Raw genomic sequence first — 25,693 nt, 5'->3', positions numbered from 1 at the left:
TAGAGATTGGAAAATAAAAAAAGGATAGAAAATGGGCTATTGGGCTGTATTTTTTTTGTAGGAATTAAAAGGGAGGGTTGAAAAAAATAGAACAAAGAGAGGGGTAGGGGCTGGAAAATAAAGAAAGTGAGAAGGGGGACCAAACTAATTTTTTTGTTAAATAAAAACTAAAATTTGGGGGTGGGACCATTGCCCCCTTTACTTATATGTACCTGCGCTCTTAGTTTAGTGATGATTTTTGAAGTATAATTTTTAGTATAATTCATACAATTTTCTTTTTCTAATAAGTTGGGTTAATACTTAAAATTTGACTAAAGTTGGTTTAAATTTAATGGTCTTAAATTTAGTCTGAGCTCTTAAAGTTTAGATAAATTAAGATTTTAATTTATTAAAATTGGTGACTGTAATTAATTTAATTACAGTAAAAATTTTACTATATTTATAATTAAGACTAAATATAAATTTTATTGCACTAATAAAAGACTGAATTAGAATGTGATTATGTTATTTTTGTTTTCGTATCTGTTTAATTAGTTCTACAATATATATAAGATAAAATTAAAGTAATCTTTTACATAATACACTTTTTTGCATTTTGACCGAAAAGGAATAAAAATCTAAAGTTGCTTTAATTCAATCTTTCTTTTTATATAACACCACAACAATGATGGTAAAACCCAGAACTTTTTAATCTTTGTTATAATATCATTCTTTTAATTTAAACTGATAAAAAAATACATAAATTATTATATTTTTAACAAACAGATATACTCTCATTTATAATTTTCCACGAAGCAGCACATATAATAATGAAAGTAAATGGTGCTTAATTAAAGCAATGTATTCATCAATCATATAGATTAAATCCAGTGGAGGTAGATAATGCCATTTGAATTGACATATTCCGGTGGAGCCTGTTATGAGTTATCTAAACGCGCCTTGTCCCTATCATCATTCATCAATCATATCTCTATAAACTCTAAGAGAAACAATTCTACGTACCTTCCTTCTTGTATATTTAAGTAATTATTTAAACTAGTCTAAAAAATTTTAAAAATAAATATTTTAATTATTTTAAAAAAATAATAAACAGATTATTATTTAGTATATTTTATTAGACATAACAGTTTTTTTATCCATTTTATTATATATCAATCTTTATTATTATTAACTTAACTTTATATATATTAATACATTTTTTCGTTAAAAATAAACAAAATAAATAATAATATTTTAAAATTTAAATTAAATATCTTTTAATACAAACATATATTTTAAAATAAGATATATTTTAATTATATTAAATACAAAAATATCAAATAATTCTAATCTTATATTTTTTATAGAATAATTTTTAATAATTTTATTAAATATTATTATTATTATTATTATTATTATTATTATTATTATTATTATTATATACTTTTAATATTATAAATATATACGTAAGAATCTAATAAATAAATTTATTATTATTATTTTTATCCAAAAAATATAAAAAAGTATAGTACAGTATTATGAGTTAAGTTTTAATGTAGTCCCTGAAGTTGCACTCGAACTTCATAATAGTCCCTAAACTTAAAAGTTACCCATATTCATCTCTGAAGTTGCACTCCAAGACTCAAACTTGTCCTTCCGACAATTTCTGCCTATCTGGCGCTACCAAAAAGCTGAGTTGGCAGGCTTCGTGACACGTGGCATTACAACGGCTAGCTGATGTGGCAGAGTAAACTGTTCGGAATCAATTTGGTCCCTCAAATCAAGTTAAAACCCTAATCCCCAATTTTGAAGCCCACAGCGCTCTGTCTTCTCTTCTCTTTAGTTCTCTGTTCTTGTCTTCCCCATCTTTGAAGCCCGACTGTTATGGCAAGCGCGAACAATGCACCTGGGAGCTCAAATAACCCACGATCATTTGGAAGCATCATGAGAAGAATGAATAGAAACAGAGAATCACGTTTGTCATGGCTGCGGGTCGAGACCAGTGCTACGGTGGTCTGGGATGGATTCTAATCCAGGAAGACCATTCTTGGGTTGCCCAAACTACAATGTAAGTATTATTGTTGTTGATTGCTGTATTTATGGATATAAGAGGATGGATATTTGGTTAGAACTTAGAAACCCAATTGCATATTTGAATGTAGTTGCTTTACTCTGTTGGCATTTCAGTTCCTTTTAATTAGTAATTTAGCTTTTTAGTACTGTTTTGTGCTTGAATAAGGAGTTATGGTACATATTTTTAAAGAGAGTTTGTAGTATATTGTGTGCAACTGCAACTCTTCATTTTGGGCTTGTCCAGGGTGAAGATTTTATTCTGTGGAAATTAGGCTCACTAGTGCACTTGCTGATGAAGTTTTGCTGTTGCTATTTTATAAAGTTGTGGGTGAGCATGTACCTTGTTTATTCGTGTGTTTATTCTGCAATGATACTTTGTAGGATAGAATTTTGAACATGTTGATGCAGGGACTATTTAAGAGAGTAGTGCAACGAATTTTTGCAATTTGGATAGACAGTTATCTTAATTTTAAGGACATAGTTATCTTAATTTTAAGGCATCCTTTGTGGTTGTATAGCTTGCCTGTTTTTGTTGAACTTTGACCTTGCACGATCACACTAGAACTAAAGATCTTTTGAGATTTGAAATTTCTTGTAGCTCACCAATTTTTTGTATCTCATTCGAGATATCCATATTAATCTTCTTAAACGAACTTAATGTGTCATGATAATGGATTCTGAATTTGACTGATTTACCTAACTCCTTTTTTTTATATTGGGTTGGTTTAGTTAAACTGAATGTAATATGTCGTTGATGTCTTGCATACATATGGTACAATAAAATTACATTCAAATATTTTTGTGTTAACTTTAATTATAAAGTAAGTTTTGCAATTGCCAATCAAGTTAACTTAGTTATTGAAATAGTCAAGCTGTTTGATGTATTTCGTTTGGACTAGTGGATTAGTTGTTGGAAAAGGAATGTAAATTTTAATGGTTTGATCCATCAAGATTTAAGTGAGTGTTTAGAGAACTACTATCCTTAATTACATCAAAATAATATTCTTGATGTAACACTTTCTCAGCACAGCTGGATTTGATTTCTTGATGTGACATCAATAATGTTTATTCCTTTTTTATTAGTGGACAATAATTGATTATTCTATCCTTTCACATTTCCAATCTATTACTAGCAGTGATGTCTTATTTCAATTCTAAATTCGCATAGGTAATCTAGGCGGGATTTGACAAGTTGGAGAGTAAGGGTGGAATCTTGTAGTAGGTACTTCTTCTAGGCTATCGTTCTGGCTTCCAGGTTTGGCATGTTGATGAATCAAACAATGTACGTGACGTGGTTTCCAGACATGATAGTCCTGTTTCTTTTATGCAAATGGTTCCAAATTCAATTGCATCCAATAGACTGCTGTTTATATATGCTGAATTATTCCTGGACTGATGGTAGTTATACATGCTGCATAATGTCCTCCTGTTTGTATGTAACAATGTTGTTTAGGGACTAATCTGATGTCACTTACATAAATTTAGGGACTAGTTTGATGTCACTTATAAAAGTGTAGGGACTATTTTAGTGCTCAAAAACAAGTGCCTGACAGCTTTTTATAAAAGTGAAGGAATAAAAAAGTTGGGTCCCGATGTGATCTGGTGACCCAGACTATGAGAAGTTCAAAGTTCATGACTGGCCAACCAACATGGTTGTCGAAGTTCATGATGTGGTTCCTCTAAAAAGAAAGTTCTCCAAGCATGATGAAAAAATAACTTCAGAGAGTAGCAATCCACTAGTAAGCTGTCAACCAGCAAGGAATCCCCCACCTAACCCTGTGCAAGGTGCAACACATAAAAATGTTACAAGGCTTGCAAATTTCATGAAGTTTGTGTCCACCTCTGGATTCAAGTCACCCAAGCACAAAAAATGAAGATTAGGATGATTATGTTTAGGGACAGGGGACACATGGTGTCTTTGTGTATCTATTTTGCTGAAGTCTTTTACCATGTATGCTTTCTTAAACGTTGTCTTAGTGTTGGGAATTTTAGTATCTAAAACTTATGAGGTCAAAATGTTAACAACTTTAATATACTTGGTGTTTTAGTTCTATAATACCTTTTTTGGATGAAACATTACCAATATGAATTATGACTTTCTTGAATTGAGTTTTGTCAGCTTTTTGGTTATATTTTGTCCTGTGTTATAGAATTAAGAGTAATTCAGACCCTGTCCATTTCCATTTCATTGAACAGAAGTATGCATAAAATCAAACACTTTAATTTGCATTTCTTTCAAACAAAAGGACAGGAACAAGTACATGAACAACATATGCATATAGCATGCATGTCATTTGTTTTTGGCTAGATACAGTTGACCCTATTGTCTATCCAACTTTAATATAAGAACACCAACTACAATCAGTAGCATGAACACAAACATCAAAATCCCCCCCCCCCCGCATTTTTAGAACCCTAATTTCAGCCTCTAATCTACCAAATCTTCAAGCAATCTTCATTTTCCATTCTTCATTGTCAACTAAATGCCTTGGTCTATCATCACATGCTATGACATCTTCTTCCAAAATTTTATCAACCCACAAAAACAATCCACACCATTTCTTACCCAGAGTCTGCACAGCAAAGAAAATCCAGTCAGCAAATTTTATATACATAAATACAGCAATCAACAACAATAATACTTACATTGTAGTTTGGGCAACCCAATAACGGTCTCCCTGGATTAGAATCCGTCCCTGACCACCGCAGCACTGGTTTCGACCCGCAGCCATGGCAAACGCAATTCTCTGTTTCTATTCATTCTTCTCATGATGCTTCCAAATGATCGTGGGTTGTTCGAGCTCCCAGCTGCATTGCTCGCGCTTGCCATAACAGTCGGGCTTCAAAGATGGGGAAGACAAGAACAGAGAACTAAAGAGAAGAGAAGACAGAGCGCTGTGGGCTTCAAAATTGGGGATTAGGGTTTTAACTTGATTTGAGGGACCAAATTGGTTCCGAACAGTTTACTCTGCCACATCAGCTAGCCGTTGTAATGCCCACGTGTCACGAAGCCTGCCATCTCAGCTTTCCGGTAGTGTCAGGTGGGCAGAAATTGCCGGAAGGACAAGTTTGAGTCCCGGAGTGCAACTTCAGGGATGAATATGGGTAACTTTTAAGTTCAGGGACTACTATGGGGCTCGAGTGCAACTTCAGGGATTACATTGAGTCTTAACTCACAGTATTATTGTGTAATTAATAATAATAATAATAATAATAATAATAATAATAATAATAATAATAATAATAATAATAATAATAATAATTTTAGTTTATTTTTTTAAATGGAGAATTGTTATGTTTGACGGAAAAAAACGTTGAAAATTAATCTGTGTATTAATTTTTTTTTTGGGATTAAAATATCTGGTTTTAAAATTTTTGGGAATTGATCTGGATAATTATTCTGCCAGAAAATAGATTAGAGACTGATTTGTCTGTTGGAATACAACTTTAAAAATATTTTTGTATAATTTTTTTAGACTAAAACATTCACTTTTAAAATTTTTGGAAACTGATTTAGATTATTATTTTTTATAGTTTGTTATAAAATATATAAAATAATATATAACGATAAATCTTGAACTACGCAGCACAATATAAACATTTTTATAATGTGCTAGTGGCAAGAAAATATACAAAAAACTAGTTAAAAGGGTTTTGTTTTTATTTGGAAAAAAATGTGCGGGCTAAATTATTCATTTCAAGAGTGCTTGATATACGGGCATCCCATATTTGACTATATAACCAAATCACATGTAATAATGCAAACAAACAAAAAACTCTAATTTCTTATTATTTATTTTGTATTTCGTCATATGATCAATGCATTACTCATATGCAGCTGGACCCTTAAGCATGTCGAATATTGCCTGACATTTAACAGAAACATATATAAATTAAAATTGTCTGCAGTTTGTAGCATCCGTGATTGACTCTAGCTTTATTTTCTAATAATTGTTGTTAATTTATGTTTTGACAGACATTTGCTTTTTGTGTATAAGAGATTTCATGAGTATTTTTTCAGATTCTGAACAACTGTTGGTTTAATTATTTATTATTAATATCAAATTGTTTGTGGTAGTGATTATATATTATTATTTATTATATTTAAAGGATAACTTAAACTATTATATATTATGAGTGATTTGTTAGAGCAGTAGATCAGAGAGCTTTGGAATAGTGAAAAAAAAAAATCGATCCTAACAGCATTTTCAACGGGAGAAAAATTAGAGCCGGTTACTGATGTGTCCGAAGGAAAAAAGAATTTAAGCGTTGAAGTGAAAAGAAAGTAAGTGTCTACATTAATTTTAAAAAAGAGGGGTTCTTTTAAACAGGGACTCTTGTTATCCAATCAACATTTGTTATTTGGCTAGTTAAAAAATAAATAATTATATAAAATATTAATTAATTAAATTATTATATTAAATAATTAAATAATAATTAATTTAATAATTATTATGGTTTTATTTGATTAATAATTTATATTAATTATTTAAATAATAATTAATTAAGTAATTAAATTATAATTAATTTATTAATAATTATAATAATTAATTAGATTAAATAATTAAATTTTTATTTAATTAATGATTTATATTAATTTTTTATATCATAATTAATATTTAATATTATTTATATTATTATATTAAATTATAATTAATTAAATTGACTTGCATCAAAAAATAAATTTAATTTTTACATTTTACAAAATAATTTTTTGTTAGATTGATTATTTTAAATAATAATTAATTTAGTAATAATTATAATAATTAATTATATTAAATAATTATATTTTTATTTAATTAATAATTTATATTAATTATTTAAATAATAATTAAATCATAATTAATTTATTAATAATTATAATAATTAATTAGATTACATAATTAAATTTTTATTTAATTAATAATTTATATTAATCATTTATGTCATAATTAATATTGAATATTATTTATATTATTATATTAAATTAGCTGTTGCAAAACTAGCCGTTAGAAACTAGCCATTACTATATTACCGTTATTATTAATAAATTAATATTTTGTTACTCTATATATACCACTTAGATATATTTCTAGTCTCACATCTTCTACTACTCTTCATCTTCTTCCAAGTTTACGAAATCAAAGTTCTGCTAATATTATTTTTTGTTCGAAAAAATAGATCCAAACCAACTCAACTCTTTCTTCAATTACTTACAAAACTTTTCTCAAATTTCAAATACCCAGCAATCTCAAACTTCTAACTCTCAAGTTCCCAATCAAAACTTCACACTATCGAATACATTTCAAAATCCAAATCCATAACTTTCTAATTTCAATTTTCAAACTCCTTATAATAATCAATTTCCTATATTCCAACCGCAAAATCAAAATTCACAAACACACATTTTCCATTTTCATCCATATTTAACCCCTCTATCAGAAATGTTACTCCAACTTCTTTGCCATTTCCAACTCAATTCAGTGCATCAAGACATAACTCATCTGGTGTTGGTGGCTCTTCTTACCCATCCTCTCAGACTCCTATACAATCTAGTCCAAATTTGTAATATTCAGATTTTGCCAACCCTCATGGATTAGAAGCTATCGACCTCAATGATGATGATATTGAAGATCAGAGGCAAGATAGTATTCAACACTGGCATTGAAAAGAGGATAAGATGCTGATCAGTGCATGGTTAAATATTTCAACTGACTCTATAGTTGGTACTGATCAAAAGGGAAAAATATTTTGGAGTCGAATTCAAAGCTAATGTGTAGAATTTTGCTTCGACATGACAAGGGAGGTATGTAGTTGCATGTAAGAAACAATGGTATAAGATCAACAAGGCTGTTGCACAATTTGCTGGTTGCTACGATCAAGCTAGTCGAAACATTAAGAGTGGTTCGAACGCTGATGATATAAAGGAGTTGGCCTATAAAATTTATTCCACAAATTATGGTAAAAAATTCACTTTTGAGAGGCATTGGAACATGCTTCGGTTGGAGCAAAAATGGAGAAACCAACTACCTACACAGAGTGGCGGCTCAAAAAGAACCAAAGTTAGTGCAACTGGAGCATACTCATCCTCATCAAACTTAGAAACACCGTTGGCTGACGAACCCGGTGTGGACTCTCCCGTTCGCCCACAAGGATCAAAGAAGAGCAAGTGAAAAGGTAAGGGAAAAGCACAAATGTCTGAAGATTTTAGCGAAAAGAAATCATCGGTTATTAAAAAATTATCTCTCATGAAAGATATTAAGAATGTTAGAGAAAAGGAACTAATGGATAGGGAAAAAGAAAGAGAAGAGGAGAGGGAACATAGAGCAAAGATTATGGAAATCAAAGAGAAGGAGTTACAAATTTAAGCGGCAATGAAAGAACAAGAATTACAAGCTCAAGCGGCAATGAAAGAACAAGAATTACAAATTCAGAGGTATATTAAAGAAATGGAGATAAATGCAAAAGAAAGGGAAATGGAAATGATGGCCAAGGAAAGGAAAAGGGAAATGGATATGCAAATACTTAATGCTGACACGTCTACAATGAGTGAAAAACGACGAGCTCTTCACGAGATTGCATGTGAGAAAATAATCGCCAAGTAGTTTACTTAATGGTTCATTGTATTCGTAGAGTTATGTAGTTTGTTCTTATTTTTATTGCATATTACTGGTATGTGATGTAGTTTGTTTTATTTATTTCTGATGTAATATTTTAAATTAGTCAATATTATTGTACCGTTATTGTTCATGAAAGTGTCCGTTGCAAAACTAGCCGTTAAGTAGCCATTGCAAAACTAGCTGTTACAAAACTAGCCGTTAAGTAGCCGTTGAGGAGTAGGTACTTATTGCAGACACACTTATAAATATCAACTATCAATGACTCTGCAACTCCACTTCAACTCTTGTTTCTCACCTAAAAAGAGAGCTAAAAATTACATTTCTAGATATGGCTAAAAATTTTGATAATATGTTTAATGAAGCTTTGTATGGCAAAAGAAGACGGCAAGATAACACACTCATAGATAATTAGATCGATGAGTGTTTACTCGAAGATTCAGAAGAATAAGATATCGATAAAAGCTCTATCTCAACTCCTCATAGATGGATCAACAGAGATCGAGAAGCAGGACATGATAGCCTTTTCCAAGATTACTTTGCAAATGAACTGGTGTATAATGCTTACATTTTTCAATAGAGATTTCGAATGAGAATGCATGTGTTTCTTCGGATAGTAGACGCTCTCTCAAATGTCTATCCGTATTTCCAACAGAGGGTTGATGCAACTGGAAGAAGAGACTTGTCACCACTCAAAAAATGTACCACTGCGATACGGATGTTAGCATATGGCGTAGCAGCTAATGCTGTTGATGATTATGTGCGCATAGGCGAGAGCACTACAATTGAATGCTTGGAAAAATTTGTTGAAGGTGCCATTTCGGTGTTCGAGGATGAATACTTGCGAAAACCAAATCCAAATGACGTACAACGCCTGCTACAAATGGCGGAGGGTCGTGGCTTTTTTGGCATGTTGGGTAGCATTGACTGCATGCATTGGCAATGGAAAAATTGTCCAAAAGTGTGGAAAGGTATGTACATGAGTGGTTATCGTGGGGTTGCAACCATAGTACTTGAGGTTGTAGCATCTTCAGACCTTTGGATATGGCATACGTTCTTTGGAGTTTCTAGTTCAAATAACGATATCAACGTGTTAGATCGTTCTCCAGTGTTCGATGATATTCTAAATGACCGTGCTCCGGAGGTAAATTATACTATTAATGGTAATAATTATACTATGGGATACTATTTAATAGATGATATTTATCTTGAATGGGCCACATTTGTCAAATCAATCTCAGAGCCACAAGGGAGAAATGCAAGTTATTTGCACAATACCAAGAAGGGCAAAGAAAAGATGTGGAGCGAGCATTCGGAGTGTTGCAAGCACACTTTGCAATTATACGTGGTCCAGCTCGCTTTTGGGAAAAGAAGAAGCTTGCCAACATAATGAGAGCTTATATTATATTGCATAATATGATTGTTGAGGATGAAAGAGACACTTATGCAGAAATTTTACTCAAGACTTAGTGTATGATGATGTCGAAAATGGCTTATCACAACCTCAGCTTGGAGAAGAAGATTTTGCACCATACTATCAATTTCTCCAAAGAAATGCCCAACTTCAAAATAGGCAGCAACATAGACAATTGAAAGAGGACTTGATTGAACACATAGAGCAATTTCACAATGCTTGTCGTCAACTATAGAGCTTAATTATGTTTTTTTTTTGTATTAAGTAATTTTACAAATTAGTGTAATCCCGAATTATATATTGTGTATTATTGTTATATATGAATTTATTTAATATTAATATCTTTTAATAGTGAATTAATTTTAAATTTATAAATTTAATTTATATAATTGAAAAAAATTAGTTACATTAATTTTAAGTATTTTAATTAATTAATTAAATGGGACCACAACAGGGACTAAAGTTAGTTCCTCCTAATGGAGAAGAGAGAGATGCTTTGAGTTCCTATTTACTGTTTATGATGCAAAAGTTGATGTGGAGTTACTTTTTATGACAGGTGGGCCATAAATAGGAATTGGGATGAGTTCTCTACTAGAAATGGTCTAACTGAAGCTATTTATTTATTAAAATGATGTGACATACATAATTTTTTTTTTTACTATATGACCTACATATTATCCAACCTAATAAGGATTTTTTTTTCTAAAATAAATTAAAAAAATATTATTTTCAAGATCAAATTATTCCAACTTTAAATATTAAGATATGCTCTTTTTTTTTTAAGTTTAGGGCAACCTCACTGCACTTCTGGCGAACTCCATGATTTTCATAGAGTTTGTCCGCACCTCTGCCAAATTTCATAATTTATATAGAGTTCACCACACCCCCAGGTAAATTTTATATTAAATTCGCCATACTATATAAATCCGTGGGGCCTCTCAGTTTGTCACTTTCAACTTTTCTCTCTCCCAAATCTCCTTGCTTCATTCTTCGTTTGTTATTTTTATTGTCTTTTCTACTAAATTTTCTATTTTTCGACATCCGTAAAATACGTCCTTTATCTATTATATCATCAACTTCAAATTAGTATATATTAACAAATATTTGCAATTAACAAAAAAATTTGTTTCTAATTTACGAAAATATTTATAACTTTTTTAGATATATAGGAAAGAAAAGAAAATAAAAGTTAAGGAAAAATAAGTGGAATTCACATTTTTGTTATTTTCGAAAAAGTTGCTTGTCTACTTTTGAATAGTTGAAATAATATTATTATTGTATTTTCTTTCAATAAGTGGATAAATAAATTAATCATGGTTATTTATTTTGAAAAAGTATAGAAGACCAACTATTTTTCAACTAATTTTTAAGTAATTTTTGATCTTTTATTTTTTAAGAAATTACTTTTCTCTCTTTCATCGATCATTGTTCATTCTCTAGGACATCTCTTTTTTCTTTTTTTCTCTCTCCCTCTTCACCATTGTACCGTCTTGCAAAACAATGTTACTAGCCACCTCCTTTGTCTTCAACGGCATCGAAGAATACAACCTCACTCAAGCTATGTGTATGCACACTTTCACTTTTTTGGAATATGAAAATTTTTCTTTCTTATTTATCATATTTAGAATCACATTTGCAAGTAATTTATGAAGCATAGACACTTTGTTTAATTGTCTTATTCATGTGTCAAATATATTTTTAACACAATTCTCATTCGATTAAGGATAAAGCTAGATTGAATTTTAGAAGAAGGATGATAATTATTTCACAAATAAAGGGAGATTAAAATAAAAATTTTAGAGGAGTTAAATTGAGAATTACATATAATAAAAAGAATTTAGGGGGGAGGGATGTCCCCTTTTTCCTAATAAGGCTCCATCCATGCATTCAACACTCATTTGACATATATATTTGTTATGTCTAACTGTTTGTTAATAAGAAGGGTTAACCACTAAAAACACTCTGAATTATTCAAATGCTAATAATAATAATTTACAAAGGGGTGACGATGAGTAAGGAGTGATAGTCACTACCAAAAATAAGGGGTTTAGCCATGAAAAAATTTGTGGTTAAACTCCAACAAAACTGTAGCAATTACATTTTCGCAACAAATGAACAACCGTAGTTAAAGAGGACGACGCGTTTTTAATTAGCCACTCTTTTTATTCCAATAGTTTAACACCCGTAGAGACATTTTGTTAGCTACAATTTTGACACGTTTAGACACACTTTTTCCATGGCAAAATAAAAGGATGCACAACAAAATAATTATTTCTGCCACACTTTACCCGTGACAAAATTGACCAAGTCGAGCTTTTTCGCCACACTTTTTTCTGTGGCTAACGATAAAAGTTAAATTAAAAAATATCAAAATAAAAATTCTCCTTAATATAAAATTACATCATATAATATTAAAAAAAATAATCACATTCCTATACGTATTATTCATAGTATAAAAATATACAATTAACAAATACTTAAAGCTTGAAATTAATGTTAAAAAAAATATACAAATAAAATTATTACAAAATAAATATCAAATTTGGCTAAAATGATACAGAAAACTGAAAGCTTGAAAGTACTAAGACAATAAATTTATCAAACTCTGCATTTCTTGTTACACAGATAATCCACATGCAAAAATATTTTCAGGTAAATAGCAAAAAAGACACATAACTTTAGCCACTGAATTATACACCCTGTTGATACTCTAGTTGCTTTGTGTGCTCCAATAAAATCTGCTAAGCAAGATAGAGATGAGGAAGTAAGCTAAGAAATTAATAGTCCATGATTTTACTCCTTCGAAGATGATTTGAAAAATTAAGGTACAACACTTACTTCTCAGATGTAATTTGCAGCTACTTTGCAGTCTTCAATTGTCAGTTGCATAACATTTTTCAAAATGTCAATTGGTAATTTAGAATCTATCTACAGCCAGCAACAAAAGAAAGAATGCATATTTGAATAACAAAAAAGAAAGGTCTAAAATTAATTTTTATTGTTGACTAAAAGAAAAAATAAAAAACAAAATGATCTCATGAAAAATAACTTGAAGAAATGTCACTATCCAATTTTGGTGGCAGAATTCCAACGGTAACATCAGTGTCTCTAGGACTCTCTTCTACATAATTTAAATCTATCTATATTCGTACAAGTTTCAATAATTATAAAACCACAAAGTTAAATCAAAAGTTGAGTAGTTTAAAAAAAATACAAACTTAAATTTAGCCAATTGAAAAGTCAAGTAAAATAGATGCATACCAAGCAAAGGTGTGCGATTAAGGTATCCAGCATTGAAGTTATAAGATCATGCATGGGGATTCCAGCACCGACAAGAGTCAAAGTTTCAACATTGATACATGCAAATCAAGTTTTAACGTAAGGAATATTGGGAAAAACAGTTAATAAGCATACTATCAAAATAGTTGCTCAAATATCGACCATGAAGAGGAAATTTAAATCGACCAGGAGACTCGTATTACAGTGTTTTAGAGAGGCAAGATTCAGAGAACTACCTCTAGAGAGAATAAGGGTGAGGGAGGTGCAATGGAGCAACTTAGGGTTCTTTTAAGTCTTCTTCGCGATTCGGGTTTGCTGGTAGAATTAGATTCCGCCGATTTTGCCTGCTTCTTCGGCGACTCGAATTGACGGTACTCGAACTGCAAATCGTGGTCCCCTGCTCTTCCACAAAGCGTCCGGTGTGATCGTACCCAAAATCTAAACAGAAATGGATCAAGCGAAACAGATGTGCAGGAGCTAAGAAATTACGATATAGAGAAACCGAAGAGAATGTTATTAGCGAAAGGGGTTGGCCGCATGTTATCAAACTTGAATCAATTGCAGGAACTTACAAATAGGGGATTTGGGAAATAATGGGAGGGAGTTATTGTTAAAATTGGGTGAGTGGGCTACTAAATAAAAGTTGCGCTTAACATTGCCGCTAAAACTTTTATTCATCTTATTATAGATTTTAATTTGAATTTTGTTCAGTGAAGTAACTATAACATTTTAATTCAGAGTAAAATTTAATTTTAATAAAAGATATCAAATTGTAAAATTTATAACTTTAAATTATATTTCTAAAATTTCACATACTATGATACTAGTTAGAATTTAGAATTTTAACTCGTTAAATTTAAAAAAAATGGCATCACTACAAATTAAAATAGATAAACTTAAAATTTAAGAATTTAATACCTTTGGATTGAAAAAGAATAAAAACTTTGTATATAGTTAAAAAATAAATTTTCATGAAATTAATTTTAATTTAATTTTTTATTAAATTAATAAAATATAGATGTAAAACTAATATTCTGAATTTTAAAAGTTAGGATTCTGTTCATTAACGTTGCCATAAATTAATAATGAGTAATTAAATAATAAGTAATTAAATTAGTTATTATTCCAATCAATCATAGTTAGTATTTTTTATTTTCTAAAATTAGGTAGAGCTATTTTATCAAAGATAAACATGTACTTTTTTTATACTGTTTTGGTACTCTTTTAATAATTTTAAGATTCATTTTTAATTGAAATATTTTATTCCATCATCAAAGTCTCTAAATTAATGCATACGATAAAATTGGGCACCAAAATTGTATTTGACCAAAAAGAACACGAACAAAAAAAATATAATAACTAAAAAATATAAATAGTGAAATTGTATGTATATATAGTTACATTACAATTTGATTTTTATACAAATAATAAATAAGACAACCACGTTAAAAAATTACTGTTAAATCAAAAAGAAAAAATTAACCAAATCATTGCATAAGTAAAAAAAACACATGATTCAGAGATATGGCAGAGTTTAAGAATTATACGAACAACATCTAAAATCAAACCATTAGCATACTTTATTAATTTTTCAATGGCAGCACTTAAAGGAGGGAGAAAAAACCAACAATTGAAGAATTGAAAAAGCCTGCTGATAAATTGAATTTATCTTGGTTTAGGGTTTAAATTTGAAAAAGGTATAAACTGTATAAATATATTTTGAGAGGAATGGAAAAAAAAACACCAAATTAAGCACATAATTTAGAAGTGAAAATCGTTCAATTTCACCACGGTGATCATTGGGTCTGTGGTGATTGAGAAAACTCATCTTTAAGTTAGCCATGAACAAACAAAACCGTTTGAAAGCTCCACAGATTTTGACCACAGAAATACAAGACGTTTCATGTGATTACAACGATTATATACATTTGCCACTATTTTTTGTTCGTGAGTATCTTTTCGTTGGTAATGCCCGTGGCAGCAAGATGGGTGGAGGTTATAGGATGGGTTTCGGATGGGAGTGAGAGGGTTTATGGTGGCAAGGGTGAGGATGTAGGTAACGATTTAGGTGGGGTGGGCTTTGGGGCTATAGCGGGGTAATGTAAGATGTAAGGATCGTCAACTGAGTATATCTCTCTTGACGGATGGGTATTTCATGCACATTTTTAAATTGTTAAAGGTTATTTTTATCGATAATAAAAATGGGGATCATTATTGTCAACCTTTGAATAATTCGAGAGTGTTTTTGGTGGTTAACCCTAATAAAAAATTCAAAACATTTTTTTAGACATGCTTAGGCACATTCAAATACCATCACGTATCAGCATGTCCAACTTTATTCTTGATCTATATATTCTTGAAATAAATTTAGAAACAATATATATTATTATTCACTAAAACAGAATATTATTTTAAATATTTTATATTATTAAAAAGGATATATATTGTTAATATTTAAAAATATTAGTTTATACTTTGATATCTGTGAAATATTAAGATATTAGTACAATTTATCTGAAATATATATATTTTATACACATGTCGTGTCTCCGTATCTTACGAAAAATCGAAATTAGTTTATTCGTATATTTCATGTCGTGTCATGTCAGTATTCCGTGTCTATGTCTGTCTATGCGTCATAGTTTGTAACACGAGGGTTCTTTGAATCACTTAACTGACGGAATTGTGAATCCTTTTTAGCGAGTATAAAGCTTATGACTATGTCTGTCATGAATGAAGTCATTGTTTGATTGAACTGAACTCAAGAAATGTGAAAGCACATATTCTGATTTTGTTGTTATTGTTATTGTTGTTGTCACCGTTATCTTCTTCTCTATTATCACTGCCTTCCCCACTCCATGATTCATTCACCACGCTGCCTTTCCATTCCTTTATTATTGTTTGGTTCACCAAAAATTTGACAGCAGAGTCAGGTTCTAGGTTTAGGATTTGGTTTGCACTATCCTATGTATTTTCTTCGTGTTTGTAACACTGCCAGTGATGGTTGTAAATTCTTCTTTCTTTTTACAAATATACTAGATTGCAGAAATGAATATATCTTTTAAATAATTACAATTTTGGCACATGTTTTATTTTTATACTTTTGGATGTTTTAAAATATCATTTTGGATATTATCGAACATATAAATTTTTGGATGTTCCAAAATTTGGCTAGTGGTTGGTAATGATTTTGGAATTGGAGTAACCTTGAATTTGTGTGTTGCTAAATTTGAAATTTTAGTTTTTAATGTTTTGTCATAATAATTTTAGACATTTAAATATAATAATTTTTGGAATTGAAGTTTGAAATATAGGTTTTAAATTTCTCGCTCTCTTATTAAAAATTTGTTTTTTCCTTTAAATGCAAGAAAATTCGTTATTTACTATTGGATTTTGTATACAAATTTGACAATTATATAATTTACGTTGAACTATATCCGGGAAAAAAAAATCTTCGATGGAAATATATTATTATTGGATTTTTTCTATTCGACACTAATAGTTCATTCATTACTATTAGATTATAAATCTTTTTTTATGTTCTATGTAACCTAGCTTATATTTCAATACAGCAGTTGCACTGTTATTTATGCATGTGTAAAAGTTAGTTAGCTTCTAGAACTTTCAATTATGTTCTATTATGACGAGTTAGGACAAGTTAGTTACAGTTAGTTGAAGTTTCCATAAGTAGAATAGTCTGTTATTAGTTGTTAATTAAGTGTGTGGCTGAGATTGCTTTTGCGGCGCATATATAAGCTCCAACCCCTGGCTTCATAAGAGTTCAGTTGTTCATGTTTCAATTTGCGAAATGAGAAGTTCATCCTTCTTCTCTTAATCTTCATTCTTCACTTCAAATTGCTTAATTCAGGTTTCCTCAGATCATGATTTTTCACATGGTGCAGTGAGTGTGGAGAGCAAATGATCAAGGTTAATTTTTTTCTTAATTTTTCTTCACAACCTTTCTTTTAATTCAACCTTCTTCTGTTTTCTACTTCATCTTCATCTTAATTTTTCCCTTTTATCTTAAACTCATATAACAAAGTCTGATAAGAGCTGATCCACTTCACTAAACTAAATCGGTGAAAGTGATAGTGTTACAATCAACGAGATTAAAAGAGAAAGTTATGAATCTTTGCTTTAAGATTCATTGATAATCAATCAAGACTTCAGAAAATAGCTCACACAATCAAAACAATGTAATACAAATGGATGTAAGTGCATTAGCGAGCCTTCCGAATCAACTTGTGAATTTGCAATCACAAATTGTGAAGAACAATGTGAATCTGATGTAGGATCTTGCAAGTCCTTACTTCATTCATCCTGGAGAAAATCTAGGTGCTCCAATTACCACAGTAATCCTTACTCCTAGTAACTGTGGTAATTAGAATCATTCTATGTTCTTGGCTCTAAAATCTAAGAACGAAATGAAGTTCATTGATGGAACAATCAGTAAGCTTGAGAAGGATAGTCCAAAATTTGAGGCATGGGAGAGATGTAATACATTTCTCATTTCTTGGATAAATCTTTCATTGGCCCTGAGATTTTAGGAAGTGTACTGTGGAACAATGTTGCTGCTGATCTATGGAGAGATGGAGACAGATTTAGAGTTACTAAGCTCCAAAAAGAGTTATTTGCTGCCAAACAATGTGATCTAAATATGACGGCCTATTTTTCTAAGTTGAAATAGCTGTGGGAAGAACTCAACAATTTTATAATTATCCCTAAGTATGTAAACTGATCAGATGCATGTTCATGTGGCTAGTCAAAGATGAGGAAATTTTGAGATGAAGATCAAGTGATAAGGCTCTTAAGAGGGCTAAATGATCAGTACTTTATCGTGCGATCCTAAATCATACTGATGACTCTAGTACCTAATGTGAATCAGGTATTTTCAATGTGCACTCAACAAGAGTGGCAGTTCAACATCGGAAATTCAAGATTTCTGTTGAATGTAGCAAATGAAAGTGTTCCTCAATAATACCAAGAATTTTGAGCCATGAGAGGTAGAGGAAAGGGACGTGGATGAATATCCCAAGCTAGTAAGGGAAGAGGAGTAAAGATGATGTGTTTCTTCTGCGGCAAGCAAGGACACATTGAAGAAATTTGTTACAAAAAGCATGGTTACCCTCTATATTTAAGACAAAGATAGCAGGAATACAATTCCTCCATTAACCATGTATTCACTGAAGCGAATGATGAAGAACTCAATGAGAAGTAGCTTTGGCCCAATTACCATCAAAAGAACAACAATGCATTCAGGTCTGATTTTACCATAGAGCAAAAATCAGCGTTACTAGATCTCATTAAAGGAAAGAATGTGCAGCAACCAAATCAAAGTGCAATTCAGGTTCTGACACCTCAATCAATTCAATTTCCATCCCAAGGTAAAACAATTCCTATACATTTCAATACAAGAATTATGAATCTTATCACACCAAAATAAGTATTTTGGGTCATTGACTTAGGTACAACTGATCATATGACTTTCAGCTTAAATGATTTTCAAGACTTTTAACAAATTGCACCTATTATTGTAAAATTACTAGATGGAACCAACACGGTCAGTAGTGTTGTTGGCACTGTTGTGTTCTCAAAAAATTTTTTTCTCACAAATGTTTTATACATACCAAATTTTGGATTTTAAGCTAATTTTTGTATCAAAATTGACCTCAAAATTAAAATGTCAACTGTTAATCAATGATAAAAATTGTGAGATTCGGGATCAGTCAACATTGAAGAAGATTGGTATAGCTAAGTGTGGGGATGGCTTATATACCATGCATAAGCAACCAGTTTGAAACAAAGAATTGTCTTTCGTAGTAGTGAATAACATCACAGCATAAAAACATTTGGCATTATATGTTAGGACATTTACCTTGGCATAGACTAGGTATTCTCAAAAGGGATTATGCTTTCATAGACTACACTATAAATAAAATGCCTTGTGACGCCTGTCACTTGGCAAAGCATAAGAAATTGTCTTTCAAGTACAGCTCTTTAAAAATAAAAGAATATTTTTATTTGATTTACATGGATATTTGGAGTCTATTTTCCATACCATCTGCTGAAGGACACAAATATTTTTAATAGTGGTAGATGGAAAAAGTAGATACAATTGAATTTTCTTCATGAAAGCAAAATCAAAAGTGTCTCACTTAATTTCAAACTTGGTCAATTTTGCTAAACTTCAGTTTAACAAACAAGTAAAGTGTATAAGGATTGACAATGGACCAAAATTTCTTCTTAAATGCTATTTTGCTTCAAGTGGAATCGTATATTAAGCATCATGTATTGAAACACCAGAGCAAACACTACAAGAAATTCACTGATTACCGTAAATTACCAGCGTATTTATCAAATGAATCCACTGGTAATTAGTTTACCATTGGATTTATCGTTGGATTGACTTTGACGGTATAAACGGCATCGAAAAATTTTTATCAAAGGATTATTCCGTCTGACGCTAATTACCAACAGATTTTGCGTCAGTTTTTTTAATTAATACGACAAAACTAAGTAGTTGATTACCGTCGAAAAAATTCGACGGTAACTTTGGCGCCATATTATGTTTTGTAGCGCCTAATTATTGTCAGATTTTTTTGCCGGTAAATCCCACAGTAGTTGCTTTTTTTCTTTCTTTTTTGGTGCACAATTAGTAGTCAAATTAAAATTTTTGTTTATAAAATTCAGGCATAAATTCAAAATTACCAGAAATTAACAAATAATTTTATTAAATATCAATAGTATGAATATAATAAAAAGTCAAAGAAGTAGAATACAATGAAATAGGTATAAAATAAATTAAATACCTAAACCTTACAGATCCCAATTATCGTCATTGTTGTCGTCGTCGTTGTCTTCCCCCTGTTGAAGCGGCGGAGTAGGTGCTGATGTTGGTGCCCCGCCAGCAGTGTTGTCGTTGGTACCAGTAGCGCTACTACCTCCAAGGCGCATCTACTCATTGTACACCTCCATCTGCTCTCGCAAACGCTTTAGCCATTCCATTTTCTCCGTCAGCTTTGAGCTATAAGCAACAATGTCTCCCACATATGCAAGAAGCTTATTGTAGCTCTACTCAAACTGATGAGCTTGTTGGTAAAGCTCCTGTGTGAGCTTCTGCACCTTCCTCCTTAAGTCGACAACTTCTTCAGGATTTGTAGAGCTAGTGCCAGAGGCAGAGGCAAATGAAGCTGCCAATGCAGAGGTACGGAAGCCGCTGGCAAAGAGTTATCCCAACCCGAAGACGCGATTCTTGTAGGGCTCAGAGGTAGTCTCATGCTAAACCCTATCAGGATCTACCACTAAAGAATTGGAGCCTGGATTGTCCTCACTAGGCGGTTGAGATTATTGTGTTGCGGCTTCCAATCTCTGTGTGTAGTCCTCATGTGTAGCACACGTTGAGATTAGGATGCCAGTTAATTGACTTTAAACCGAATAAATTTCAAAGTTAGAATTAATTGAAACTCACATAATGAGTCGCAGACCGCTCATCAGCAACTGTCTCCTTGTTGACCTTCAATAGATGGGTATACTTTAAGAACTCTGCCAGTATTACCTCACGATCCAATGATTTATACTACATGTTTTGAAACCAACTAAGAAAATAAATTAAGTAACCATGAATTCAAGTAATAATTAACAAAGATTAGAAAATAAACTACATACCAGCTTGCTCTTCATTTTCATGAAAGTCGTCGATCCATCGGATACTTCAATGACCTCAGTGAAGACCTCTGTTCGTTAGATGACAATGCTTAAACCCCTCATTAGTACAAAAACGGACGTCCATTTCCTTCTTAAGATCTAGACGGAGCCAAATTGTGAGGTAGTCACACCCCTGACAAACGTCCTACATCATCTACTAAAGTCGCCTAGCTATCTGGTGGTCATAGATTTTCCTGATCAAGATATCATGTTTCCAATCCCATATAAATTTCTCATGCACAAAGTAATAGTCGAAATAAAATATAGTTAATACAATGACATTGGGTTTTTACCACCCACTTCTGAAACCATTGTTCTTTGGTCTCAACAGAGATCTTTGTATAGCTCAGCCATTGGTTATCGTACATAGACTTTATCACATTAAAGATCTCTTGTGTACATGCATTGTTGTTTGGTGTAAACCTATCAGTAGAAAACTTAAGATTAGCAAACACATAAAAACACATAAAACTTAACAAATTCAAAATAGATTGCAGATAAAAGACATTAAAATAGTATGTACTCATGCCTGCATGCCATCAGGCTAAATCCTCATCTGTATGATGGGTGATGGTGGAGGGGCATCTGGCTGGGACGCATTAAAGGAATCACCCACCGCGGGCTCTGTCGCTAGAGTTGTAAAGGGAGGAGGGGGTGTAGTAGAAGGAGCCACGTAATTTGGATTTGGGACCGTGTTGAACTGCTGGTCTGTTAGACCCGCCTGTGACGTCACAGGGGTTAATGGGGTAGTTGAGGTAGAGGGCGATGACTAAGTAGTCCCTGGGAATCCGGTGGAAACCCTTCCTCTACCACGACCACGAGACCCACTCAATCTACCTCTAATACCTGTCATCATGTCTGAAAAGAGAATATATTATTAACATTAATCAGCATATATACGACACAAGTCCTTCAATGTCTATATGATTTCAAAAAATTTTGACATATCCTTCTCTAAAATTGGACATATATCTACCTTTACGGTTTCCACAAATCCAACCAACCTCAATCCACAGCATCAGTCAAAACTCAGTTAAATTCACAACATTTTCAGCAGAATATATTAACTTGTTTATACATTTAAACGGCAACATTTTTGTTTGAGTTACGCTAAGAAATTTCACCAAATAATGACTTCATAATATATTACTTCATATTTATTTATAACAGTTTCATAATTCCTATGCATTCATATAGATTAACATAATGAATACTCAATTAGAACTAATCCTTTACGTTCTCATTAATTCATAGAAGGTATTACATTTCATAAATTCTAAGACACAAGTACTAGCATAGACAACATATGATGATTTAGTTACAATGTATAATTGATACGATTTATATAATATTAATTTTATATCTTCAAATATCATAAGCAAGTAAATTAAACTTAATAGCTGAAATAATATTTGATATAATCACATAAAAAATACTAATTATTAATTATTTAGGCTTTAACAAGGGAATTTATCTTTAATGGCCTAAACCCACCCAACACTAAACATGAAATCTCTACCCTAATTAAAATTCCATTTTTCTAAGGCATGCAATTAGCATATAATAACCAAATTCTAAATCCTAAATTAACATAAAACTAAATCCTAAATTAACTTAAACAAAAAAAAGAGTCACCATGGAACCCGAGCTACGAACAGAGGAAGAACAACTCATGGGAGGAAGATGCAGTGGCAGCGACAACCATTGTTGGTGGAGCGCCGCGGCAGTGGAGTCATGGATGATAAATTAACTTAAATTAGGGCTCGTTACCGTCAGATTAACCAACAAATAAATCCGTTGGTAACACATTGCGGGTCACCAAAAATCTTTCGGTAAATCCCACATTTCATTTCGCACCTATTTTTTCCATTTTTCCGCCAGTTATTATCGGCAAATTTACCGTCGGAAATGAAAATCTGTTGGTAACGATTTGACCTAACGAATTACATACTAAAACCATCAATAAATTTGTCAGTAAAGTCGACACTAATGTCCGACGCTAAATCCAACGAAAAATTTGACGGTATTCAGCGTATTTCTTATAATGAAAATGGCATCGTAGAAAGAAAACATATATTGGGAGTAACTAGAGCACTGCTTTGTGAATCAAATATTCCTCATTATTTTTGGCAATTTGTAGTTGCTCATGTTGTACACCTAATAAATAGACTTCCTAACACCACTTTAAAAGATATCAGCCTTTATAAACTCCTTCATGACAAACTACCAGATCTTCCAAGTCCAAAAGTGTTTGGATGCTTAGCCTTTACTTCCACCCAAACACATTCCAGATCAAAATTAGACCCCTGATCTAGAAAGTGTGCCTTTTTAGGTTTTAAAAATGGCTGATAAACCCCAATTTTGTGGTTTATCTTGTGTTTAATTTAGGAAATTTTATCAATTTTTCTCACATTTATTCAATGAAATAGCATGGTTTTGTGATTCTCCCTAAATTTGTGCTTAAGTGTGAAAACATGATTTTTAAGCCTTAAAATAGCTAAATTTAATTCACCTTAATCTCATTCGATGCCTTGATATGTTTGTTGAGTGATTTCAGATTCATAAGGAAATTATTGGATGGAAGAAGTGAAGAGAAAAGCATGCAAAGTGGAGAATTGATGGGAAAATAAAGATTTGGAGTGCTTAGAGCGACGCGCACGCGTGACAGACGCGTACGCGTAAAGAGGTGCATCGTCGAAGGCGATGCGTACGCGTGACATGACGCGTACACGTGACAAGGAAAACGCCAGACGATGCGTACGCGTGGCTCTTGCGTACGTGTTACAACATGCACATGACCTCATTAAAGTGAAAATGCTGGGGGCGATTTCTGAACTTCCCAGGCCCAAATCCAACTGATTCTTGAGGCTAATTCATGCATAATTGAAGATTGGACAAAAGGGGGGCAATTAGTTTTAGGTTAGCATCATGTAGGTTAGTTTTCTAGAGAGAGAAGCTGCCTCTTCTCTCTAGAATTAGGGTTCTTAGGTTACTTTTCATCTTTGATCTAGGTTTAATTTCTTATTCTTATCTTGTTTTCTTTACAATTTCTTGTTCTTGTACTTTAATTCTCTTAGTTTCTCTTGCTATTTCTTTTATTTTGTCTCTTTTTATGTTTATAAACCCTTATTGGATTTGGATTTCCTTTAATGCAATTTTATGTTTCATGTTTCTTCCTTGTTTAATTGAGTTGCTATTGTTATTTCCTTACAATTGGGTAGTTGTAGATTTTATTCTTTCTTGCAATTTATTATTCTTTCCTTTTATGCCTTCCAAGTGTTTGTCAAATTGCTTGGTTGGATGTTAGAGTAGATTTTTTAGCATTCTTGGTTTGGAAAGAGAAATTAGGCAATATTGAATCATGAATACCCAACTTATGTTGGTAATCTAGAGTTGTTAGTTAATATTGTTTTCATTAATGCTAATCTTTTGCTAATTCAATTAGTAACTTGATTAGGACTTTTGGATTGAGATTAACTAGTCTTATTTGACTTTCTCTCGTGTGAAGATAACATTATACCTTCTTCCATTGTTGGAGATGACTAAATAGGATAAGCTCTTGATAATTATTGTTATGATTAGTGACTGGGATAGAAGGCCTATATTTTCAATCCTTGCCATGAATGTCTCTCTTTATTAATTGCTTTCTTTAGTTGCTTGCTTTATTTTCTTGCCCTTTTACCAAATCAAACCCCTTTGTTCCTTCATAGCCAATAATTGATCACTTCATTGCAATTTCTTGTGAGACGACTCGAGATTTGAATACTTCGGGTAATTTTCATTGGGGTTTGTACTTGTGATAACCAACATTAAAACTTTGATTGAGCATTACTTGTCGGTTGGGAACTATACTTGCAAAGAAGTTATTTCCTCTAACCGAGAAGAAATTCTTAGCCGACGGTTTTGCTCTTTTCAATGGCACCACAAGTTTTAGATTGATTGATCTTCACAAAAAACAAATTTTTGTTTCAAGACATGTTATGTTTTATGAAAAAGAGTTTCCATTTTCAAATTATGTACAACAAAATGAAGCTCCATTGCACTCAAACATTCGTTCATCTAAATTTTATGACACTTTCAATTATGGCTCACAAGCCTATAATCACCATCACACAACAACAAATACAAAAACACCTTTAATTTTAATTTCAGAAAACAATCTCAACATTGCACTAAATTCAAGTTTAAATTTGAAAAATGTCACTAATTCGTTCCAGGGCATAGAATTAGACAGCCCTCAATTTAATCCAATTATTGAGGATTGTGTCACTGAACTCGACCAACAACATTCATCACTCACACCACAAGCACACAAAACACCATATCAACTATAATCACATTTTTAACATGATAAAGTTATTAGAAAGTCAACATGAGTAAAAAGACCTCACCTATTTACAAGATTATCACTGCATGACTACAAGGACATCCCACACTAGTGATTCCACCATTAAGTATCCTTTCTCATCACAATTATCATATGACAAATTGAATTTGAACTACAAATCCCTATCCCTAACCATTTTACATAACTCAAAACCTAGCACTTATGAGGAGGCTATTCAAGTATAATTGCAAGCTCTTAATCAAAATCAAACTTGTTTTTAACTGAACTCTCAATTGATAAGAAGGTTGTAGGTTACAAGTA

This window comes from Arachis hypogaea, chromosome 6 (genome assembly GCF_003086295.3).
Source record: "Arachis hypogaea cultivar Tifrunner chromosome 6, arahy.Tifrunner.gnm2.J5K5, whole genome shotgun sequence".
In the NCBI taxonomy this organism is placed as follows: Eukaryota; Viridiplantae; Streptophyta; class Magnoliopsida; order Fabales; family Fabaceae; genus Arachis; species Arachis hypogaea.
This window is presented reverse-complemented; position numbering follows the sequence as displayed.